The sequence below is a fragment of the Nerophis lumbriciformis genome, unplaced genomic scaffold (genome assembly GCF_033978685.3).
Source record: "Nerophis lumbriciformis unplaced genomic scaffold, RoL_Nlum_v2.1 HiC_scaffold_87, whole genome shotgun sequence".
Classification (NCBI taxonomy): Eukaryota; Metazoa; Chordata; class Actinopteri; order Syngnathiformes; family Syngnathidae; genus Nerophis; species Nerophis lumbriciformis.
In genome coordinates, this window is record NW_027316625.1 from 102,501 (window position 1) to 112,500 (window position 10,000).

The window sequence follows — 10,000 nt, forward strand, 5'->3', positions numbered from 1 at the left end:
GGGAAAAACACCATATTTGTGTCCGAAAATAGCTCACTTTGACTCGGACGCGTTCCCTGTGATTTCAGCCTGTCAGACATGGTGCACATAGTAACGAGATGGAGGTGTTTTGGTCGACCAGGTAAAAAACGAAAAATCGAGAGAAGGTAAAAAGTAGGTGAAAAATTAAGCCTCTCTCGTTAAGGTACTTAGAAAAAATCCCAAAAAAAAAATGAACTCCCATTGAAATGAATGGGGAAAAATTTTTTTCTCGTTTTTTTTCTAAGTACAACAACGAGAGAAGGTAAAAAATGGTTTTTTTTAGCCTCTCTCGTTAAGGTACTTAGAAAAAAACCCAGATTTTTTTTTTTCTCGTTTTTTTTCTAAGTACAACAACGAGAGAAGGTAAAAACAGGTGCTTTTTAGCCTCTCTCGTTAAGGTACTTGGAAAAAATCCGAGACATGTTTGGTCTTCCCCACTGACAGTGCGCCTTTGCTGGGTAAGTTGTGGACGTGCCAGGCACCCCCGGGACACCGGTGGAACGCGGCCGGACTCGTGGTACTCCAACCCGGGCATAATTTTGGATATTTCCCGGTCCTTTTTTTCCCCACTTTCCCAACTTTTCTTCTGAATCACAGTGCGCCTTTGCTGGGTAAGTTGTGGACATGGCAGGCACCCCCGGGACACCGGTGGAACGCGGCCGGACTCGTGGTACTCCAACCCGGGCATAATTTTGGATCAAATTCGGGACTTTTGCCCACTTTCCCAACTTTTCTTCCCAATCACAGTGCGCCTTTGCTGGGTAAGTTGTGGACATGCCAGGCACCCCCGGGACACCGGTGGAACGCGGCCGGACTCGTGGTACTCCAACCCGGGCATAATTTTGGATCAAATTCGGGACTTTTGCCCACTTTCCCAACTTTTCTTCTGAATCACAGTGCGCCTTTGCTGGGTAAGTTGTGGACATGGCAGGCACCCCCGGGACACCGGTGGAACGCGGCCGGACTCGTGGTACTCCAACCCGGGCATAATTTTGGATCAAATTCGGGACTTTTGCCCACTTTCCCAACTTTTCTTCCCAATCACAGTGCGCCTTTGCTGGGTAAGTTGTGGACATGGCAGGCACCCCCGGGACACCGGTGGAACGCGGCCGGACTCGTGGTACTCCAACCCGGGCATAATTTTGGATCAAATTCGGGACTTTTGCCCACTTTCCCAACTTTTCTTCCCAATCACAGTGCGCCTTTGCTGGGTGCGTTGTGGACATGCCAGGCACCCCCGGGACACCGGTGGAACGCGGCCGGACTCGTGGTACTCCAACCCGGGCATAATTTTGGATCAAATTCGGGACTTTTGCCCACTTTCCCAACTTTTCTTCCCAATCACAGTGCGCCTTTGCTGGGTAAGTTGTGGACATGCCAGGCACCCCCGGGACACCGGTGGAACGCGGCCGGACTCGTGGTACTCCAACCCGGGCATAATTTTGGATCAAATTCGGGACTTTTGCCCACTTTCCCAACTTTTCTTCCCAATCACAGTGCGCCTTTGCTGGGTGCGTCGTGGACATTGTAGGCACCCCGGAACCCTGGTGGAACGCGGCGGGACTTGTGGGACTCGAACCTGGGTGTGATTTTGGACCAAATTCGGGACTTTTGCCCACTTTCCCAACTTTTCTTCCCAATCACAGTGCGCCTTTGCTGGGTAAGTTGTGGACATTGTAGGCACCCCGAGACACTGGTGGAACGCGGCGGGACTTGTGGGACTCGAACCTGGGTGTGATTTTGGACCAAATTCGGGACTTTTGCCCACTTTCCCAACTTTTCTTCCCAATCACAGTGCGCCTTTGCTGGGTGCGTCGTGGACATGTCAGGCACCCCGGAACCCTGGTGGAACGCGGCGGGACTTGTGGGACTCGAACCTGGGTGTGACTTTGGACCAAATTCGGGACTTTTGCCCACTTTCCCAACTTTTCTTCCCAATCACAGTGCGCCTTTGCTGGGTGCGTCGTGGACATTGTAGGCACCCCGGAACCCTGGTGGAACGCGGCGGGACTTGTGGGACTCGAACCTGGGTGTGATTTTGGACCAAATTCGGGACTTTTGCCCACTTTCCCAACTTTTCTTCCCAATCACAGTGCGCCTTTGCTGGGTGCGTCGTGGACATTGTAGGCACCCCGGAACCCTGGTGGAACGCGGCGGGACTTGTGGGACTCGAACCTGGGTGTGATTTTGGACCAAATTCGGGACTTTTGCCCACTTTCCCAACTTTTCTTCCCAATCACAGTGCGCCTTTACTGGGTGCGTCGTGGACATTGTAGGCACCCCGGAACCCTGGTGGAACGCGGCGGGACTTGTGGGACTCGAACCTGGGTGTGATTTTGGACCAAATTCGGGACTTTTGCCCACTTTCCCAACTTTTCTTCCCAATCACAGTGCGCCTTTGCTGGGTGCGTCGTGGACATTGTAGGCACCCCGGAACCCTGGTGGAACGCGGCGGGACTTGTGGGACTCGAACCTGGGTGTGATTTTGGACCAAATTCGGGACTTTTGCCCACTTTCCCAACTTTTCTTCCCAATCACAGTGCGCCTTTGCTGGGTGCGTCGTGGACATTGTAGGCACCCCGGAACCCTGGTGGAACGCGGCGGGACTTGTGGGACTCGAACCTGGGTGTGATTTTGGACCAAATTCGGGACTTTTGCCCACTTTCCCAACTTTTCTTCCCAATCACAGTGCGCCTTTACTGGGTGCGTCGTGGACATTGTAGGCACCCCGGAACCCTGGTGGAACGCGGCGGGACTTGTGGGACTCGAACCTGGGTGTGATTTTGGACCAAATTCGGGACTTTTGCCCACTTTCCCAACTTTTCTTCCCAATCACAGTGCGCCTTTGCTGGGTGCGTCGTGGACATTGTAGGCACCCCGGAACCCTGGTGGAACGCGGCGGGACTTGTGGGACTCGAACCTGGGTGTGATTTTGGACCAAATTCGGGACTTTTGCCCACTTTCCCAACTTTTCTTCCCAATCACAGTGCGCCTTTGCTGGGTGCGTTGTGGACATTGTAGGCACCCCGGAACCCTGGTGGAACGCGGCGGGACTTGTGGGACTCGAACCTGGGTGTGATTTTGGACCAAATTCGGGACTTTTGCCCACTTTCCCAACTTTTCTTCCCAATCACAGTGCGCCTTTGCTGGGTGCGTTGTGGACATTGTAGGCACCCCGAGACACTGGTGGAACGCGGCGGGACTTGTGGGACTCGAACCTGGGTGTGATTTTGGACCAAATTCGGGACTTTTGCCCACTTTCACAACTTTTCTTCCCAATCACAGTGCGCCTTTGCTGGGTGCGTTGTGGACATTGTAGGCACCCCGAGACACTGGTGGAACGCGGCGGGACTTGTGGGACTCGAACCTGGGTGTGATTTTGGACCAAATTCGGGACTTTTGCCCACTTTCCCAACTTTTCTTCCCAATCACAGTGCGCCTTTGCTGGGTAAGTTGTGGACATTGTAGGCACCCCGAGACACTGGTGGAACGCGGCGGGACTTGTGGGACTCGAACCTGGGTGTGATTTTGGACCAAATTCGGGACTTTTGCCCACTTTCCCAACTTTTCTTCCCAATCACAGTGCGCCTTTGCTGGGTGCGTCGTGGACATTGTAGGCACCCCGAGACACTGGTGGAACGCGGCGGGACTTGTGGGACTCGAACCTGGGTGTGATGCCTTTGCTGGGTGCGTCGTGGACATTGTAGGCACCCCGGAACCCTGGTGGAACGCGGCGGGACTTGTGGGACTCGAACCTGGGTGTGATTTTTGATCATTTCGTGGACTTTTGGTATGCATGCCTTCTCCCCGCTAGTTTGATGTGTGCTGCTGCAAAAGTTCCAAGAGGGCGTTTTTGCCCCCCTCCAAACTCCCTCTCTTTGTTTATAGTGCATATTTTCTGCTGGATCTACTCTCTATTTACTCCAAGGAAAAAAACTAGCCGGTCGCGGCAAATTTTTACAATCGGTCGCCAAACTACGGCACGAGGGCCGAACGCGGTACGCCGGCGTCCAAGATACGGCCCGGGGATTTTTTTGATTTTTTGGGCTTTTTTTGATTTTTTTGGACATGTTGGGCATCCCAGGACTCGGGTGCGACTGCAGGACGTGTGGGGCTCTAACCTGGGTGTGGTTTTTGGTCATTTTCCGGACTTTTGCCCACTTTTCCAACTTTTCTTCCCAATCACAGTGCGCCTTTGCTGGGTGCGTCGTGGACATGTCAGGCACCCTGGAACCCTGGTGGAACGCGGCGGGACTTGTGGGACTCGAACCTGGGTATAATTTTGGATCAAATTCGGGACTTTTGCCCACTTTTCCAACTTTTCTTCCCCACTCACAGTGCGCCTTTGCTGGGTGCGTTTTGGGCATGTGGGGGGCACCTCGGACTCGGGTGGGACGCGGCGGGACTTGTGGCACTCGTACCTGTGTGTGATTTTTGATCATTTTGTGGACTTTTCCCCAGACACTCTCCACTTGTCTACCCCACTTCCCCTGTGACTTTGCTGGGGGGGCGTTTCCCCGCTGTCCTTTGTAGTGTAAGGGTTACTTTTCTTTTTTTTCTGTCTGAAAATAGGGCCCCAAAAGGCCTCACACTCCCCGGGAAGACCTGATGGACGCCTCGGCGTCACTGAAACAGGCCAATCTGTCTGAAAATATGGCCCACGAAAGGCCTCACATTCCCCGGGAAGACCTGACGGACGCCCCGGCGTCACCGAAATACGGCAAACTGTCTGAAAATAGGGGCTCCAAGTGTTCCCCACTCTTTCTGGCCCACAAAAGGCCTCTCATTCCCCGGGAACACCTGTAGGACTCCCCGGCGTCAAGGAAATACGCCAAACCGGCTGAAAATAGGGGCCCAAAAGAACTGGAAATAATGTGTTTAATTTGGGGGGTGATGTCGGTAATTATGGGGGTGCATTGGAGGCGGGAGTCCACTGGAGGGCTCCACACCGTCTGAATATAGGGCCCCAAAAGGCCTGGAATTAATGTATTTAATTTGGGGGGTGCATTTGCAGCGGGAGTCCACCGGAGGGCTCCATTTCCCCACTCTTTTGTTGACATATGGCCACAAAAGGCCTCTCATTCCCCGGGAAGACCTGATGGACGCCCCGGCGTCACCGAAATAAGCCAAACTGTCTGAAAATAGGGGCTCCAAGGGTTCCCCACTCTTTCTGGCCCACAAAAGGCCTCTCATTCCCCGGGAACACCTGTAGGACTCCCCGGCGTCAAGGAAATACGCCAAACCGGCTGAAAATAGGGGCCCAAAAGAACTGGAAATAATGTGTTTAATTTGGGGGGTGATGTCGGTAATTATGGGGGTGCATTGGAGGCGGGAGTCCACTGGAGGGCTCCACACCGTCTGAATATAGGGCCCCAAAAGGCCTGGAATTAATGTATTTAATTTGGGGGGTGCATTTGCAGCGGGAGTCCACCGGAGGGCTCCATTTCCCCACTCTTTTGTTGACATATGGCCACAAAAGGCCTCTCATTCCCCGGGAAGACCTGATGGACGCCCCGGCGTCACCGAAATAAGCCAAACTGTCTGAAAATAGGGGCTCCAAGGGTTCCCCACTCTTTCTGGCCCACAAAAGGCCTCTCATTCCCCGGGAACACCTGTAGGACTCCCCGGCGTCAAGGAAATCCGCCAAACTGTCTGAAAATAGGGCCCCAAAAGAACTGAAAATGATGCCTTTAATTTGGGGGGTGATGTCTTTAATTTGGGGGGTGCATTGGAGGCGGGAGTCCACTGGAGGGCTACACACCGTCTGAATATAGGGCCCCAAAAGGCCTGGAATTAATGTATTTAATTTGGGGGGTGCATTTGCAGCGGGAGTCCACCGGAGGGCTCCATTTCCCCACTCTTTTGTTGACATATGGCCACAAAAGGCCTCTCATTCCCCGGGAAGACCTGATGGACGCCCCGGCGTCACCGAAATAAGCCAAACTGTCTGAAAATAGGGGCTCCAAGGGTCCCCCACTCTTTCTGGCCCACAAAAGGCCTCTCATTCCCCGGGAACACCAAAAGAACTGGAAATAATGTGTTTAATTCAGGGTGCATTTGCAGCGAGTGTCCACCAGAGGGCTCCAATTCCCCAGCTATAGTCCTGGTACTCTAAAATGATGGCACTTAGTCAAATTTCCGCCTTTTTTTGATGACTTCCAACTAGGAGAGGGACTAATTTTGAGTTCCGGACCCGGGTGGAGAACCATAGCACGTCGGCCTTCTTAAAGGGAAATGCTCCTAGGCACTTAGTCAAATTCACGCCTTTTTTTTGGACTTCCAGCGAGGAGAGGGACTAATTTTGCTTTCCGTACCCGGGTGGAGAACCATAGCAGGTCAGCCTTCTTAAAGGGACATCCTCCTAGGCACTTAGTCAAATTTCCGCCTTTTTTTTGGACTTCCAGCGAGGAGAGGGACTAATTTTGCTTTCCGTACCCGGGTGGAGAACCATAGCAGGTCAGCCTTCTTAAAGGGACATCCTCCTAGGCACTTAGTCAAATTTCCGCCTTTTTTTTGGACTTCCAGCGAGGAGAGGGACTAATTTTGCTTTCCGTACCCGGGTGGAGAACCATAGCAGGTCAGCCTTCTTAAAGGGACATCCTCCTAGGCACTTAGTCAAATTTCCGCCTTTTTTTTGGACTTCCAGCGAGGAGAGGGACTAATTTTGCTTTCCGCACCCGGGTGGAGAACCATAGCAGGTCAGCCTTCTTAAAGGGACATCCTCCTAGGCACTTAGTCAAATTTACGCCTTTTTTTTGGACTTCCAGCGAGGAGAGGGACTAATTTTGCTTTCCGTACCCGGGTGGAGAACCATAGCACGTCGGCCTTCTTAAAGGGAAATGCTCCTAGGCACTTAGTCAAATTCACGCCTTTTTTTTGGACTTCCAGCGAGGAGAGGGACAATTTGGCGTTCCTGACCCAGGTGGAGAACCATAGCAGGTCGGCCTTCTTAAAGGGAAATGCTCCTAGACACTTAGTCAAATTTACACCTTTTTTTTTTGGACTTCCAGCGAGGAGAGGGACAATTTTGCTTTCCTGACCCAGGTGGAGAACCATAGCACGTCGGCCTTCTTAAAGGGACATCCTCCTAGGCACTTAGTCAAATTCACGCCTTTTTTTTGGACTTCCAGCGAGGAGAGGGACTAATTTGGCGTTCCGTACCCAGGTAGAGAACCAAGGCACGTCGGCCTTCTTAAGGGGACATCCTCCTAGACACTTAGTCAAATTCACGCATGCTCCTAGACACTTAGTCAAATTTACACCTTTTTTTTGGACTTCCAGCGAGGAGAGGGACAATTTTGCTTTCCTGACCCAGGTGAAGAACCATAGCACGTCGGCCTTCTTAAAGGGACATCCTCCTAGGCACTTAGTCAAATTCACGCCTTTTTTTTGGACTTCCAGCGAGGAGAGGGACAATTTTGCTTTCCTGACCCAGGTGGAGAACCATAGCACGTCGGCCTTCTTAAAGGGACATCCTCCTAGGCACTTAGTCAAATTCACGCCTTTTTTTTTGACTTCCAGCGAGGAGAGGGACTAATTTGGCGTTATGTACCCAGGTGGAGAACCATAGCAGGTCGGCCTTCTTAAAGGGAAATGCTCCTAGACACTTAGTCAAATTTACCAAACTTTTCTATATAGCCCTGGTACTCTAAAATGATGACACATAGACAAAAAACCAAACTTTTCTATAGAGGCCTGGTACTCTAAAATGATGGCACTTAGTCAAATTTCCGCCTTTTTTTTGGACTTCCAGCGAGGAGAGGGACTAATTTGCGTTCTGTACCCAGGTGGAGAACCATAGCAGGTCGGCCTTCTTAAAGGGAAATGCTCCTAGACACTTAGTCAAATTTACACCTTTTTTTTTGGACTTCCAGCGAGGAGAGGGACTAATTTGGCGTTCCAGACCCAGGTGGAGAACCATAGCACGTCGGCCTTCTTTAAGGGACATCCTCCTAGGCACTTAGTCAAATTTACGCCTTTTTTTTGGACTTCCAGCGAGGAGAGGGACAATTTTGCTTTCCTGACCCAGGTGGAGAACCATAGCACGTCGGCCTTCTTAAAGGGAAATGCTCCTAGGCACTTAGTCAAATTCACGCCTTTTTTTTGGACTTCCAGCGAGGAGAGGGACAATTTTGCTTTCCTGACCCAGGTGGAGAACCATAGCACGTCGGCCTTCTTAAAGGGAAATGCTCCTAGGCACTTAGTCAAATTCACGCCTTTTTTTTGGACTTCCAGCGAGGAGAGGGACTAATTTGGCGTTCCAGACCCAGGTGGAGAACCATAGCACGTCGGCCTTCTTAAAGGGACATCCTCCTAGGCACTTAGTCAAATTCACGCCTTTTTTTTGGACTTCCAGCGAGGAGAGGGACAATTTTGCTTTCCTGACCCAGGTGGAGAACCATAGCACGTCGGCCTTCTTAAAGGGAAATGCTCCTAGACACTTAGTCAAATTTACCAAACTTTTCTATAGAGCCCTGGTACTCTAAAATGATGACACATAGACAAAAAACCAAACTTTTCTCTAGAGGCCTGGTACTCTAAAATGATGACACATAGACAAAAAACCAAACTTTTCTATAGAGGCCTGGTACTCTAAAATAATGACACTTAGTCAAATTTCCGCCTTTTTTTGACTACTTCCAGCGAGGAGAGGGACTAATTTGGCGTTCCGTACCCAGGTGGAGAACCAAGGGACGTCGGCCTTCTTAAAGGGACATCCTCCTAGACACTTAGTCAAATTCACGCCTTTTTTTTGGACTTCCAGCGAGGAGAGGGACTAATTTTGCTTTCCGTACCCGGGTGGAGAACCATAGCACGTCGGCCTTCTTAAAGGGAAATGCTCCTAGGCACTTAGTCAAATTCACGCCTTTTTTTTGGACTTCCAGCGAGGAGAGGGACAATTTTGCTTTCCTGACCCAGGTGGAGAACCATAGCACGTCGGCCTTCTTAAAGGGACATCCTCCTAGGCACTTAGTCAAATTTCCGCCTTTTTTTTGGACTTCCAGCGAGGAGAGGGACTAATTTGGCGTTCCAGACCCAGGTGGAGAACCATAGCAGGTCAGCCTTCTTAAAGGGACATCCTCCTAGGCACTTAGTCAAATTTCCGCCTTTTTTTTGGACTTCCAGCGAGGAGAGGGACTAATTTTGCTTTCCGCACCCGGGTGGAGAACCATAGCACGTCGGCCTTCTTAAAGGGAAATGCTCCTAGGCACTTAGTCAAATTCACGCCTTTTTTTTGGACTTCCAGCGAGGAGAGGGACAATTTTGCTTTCCTGACCCAGGTGGAGAACCATAGCACGTCGGCCTTCTTAAAGGGAAATGCTCCTAGGCACTTAGTCAAATTCACGCCTTTTTTTTGGACTTCCAGCGAGGAGAGGGACAATTTTGCTTTCCTGACCCAGGTGGAGAACCATAGCACGTCGGCCTTCTTAAAGGGAAATGCTCCTAGGCACTTAGTCAAATTCACGCCTTTTTTTTGGACTTCCAGCGAGGAGAGGGACAATTTTGCTTTCCTGACCCAGGTGGAGAACCATAGCACGTCGGCCTTCTTAAAGGGAAATGCTCCTAGGCACTTAGTCAAATTTCCGCCTTTTTTTTGGACTTCCAGCGAGGAGAGGGACTAATTTGGCGTTCCAGACCCAGGTGGAGAACCATAGCAGGTCAGCCTTCTTAAAGGGACATCCTCCTAGGCACTTAGTCAAATTTCCGCCTTTTTTTTGGACTTCCAGCGAGGAGAGGGACTAATTTTGCTTTCCGCACCCGGGTGGAGAACCATAGCAGGTCAGCCTTCTTAAAGGGACATCCTCCTAGGCACTTAGTCAAATTTACGCCTTTTTTTTGGACTTCCAGCGAGGAGAGGGACTAATTTTGCTTTCCGTACCCGGGTGGAGAACCATAGCACGTCGGCCTTCTTAAAGGGAAATGCTCCTAGGCACTTAGTCAAATTCACGCCTTTTTTTTGGACTTCCAGCGAGGAGAG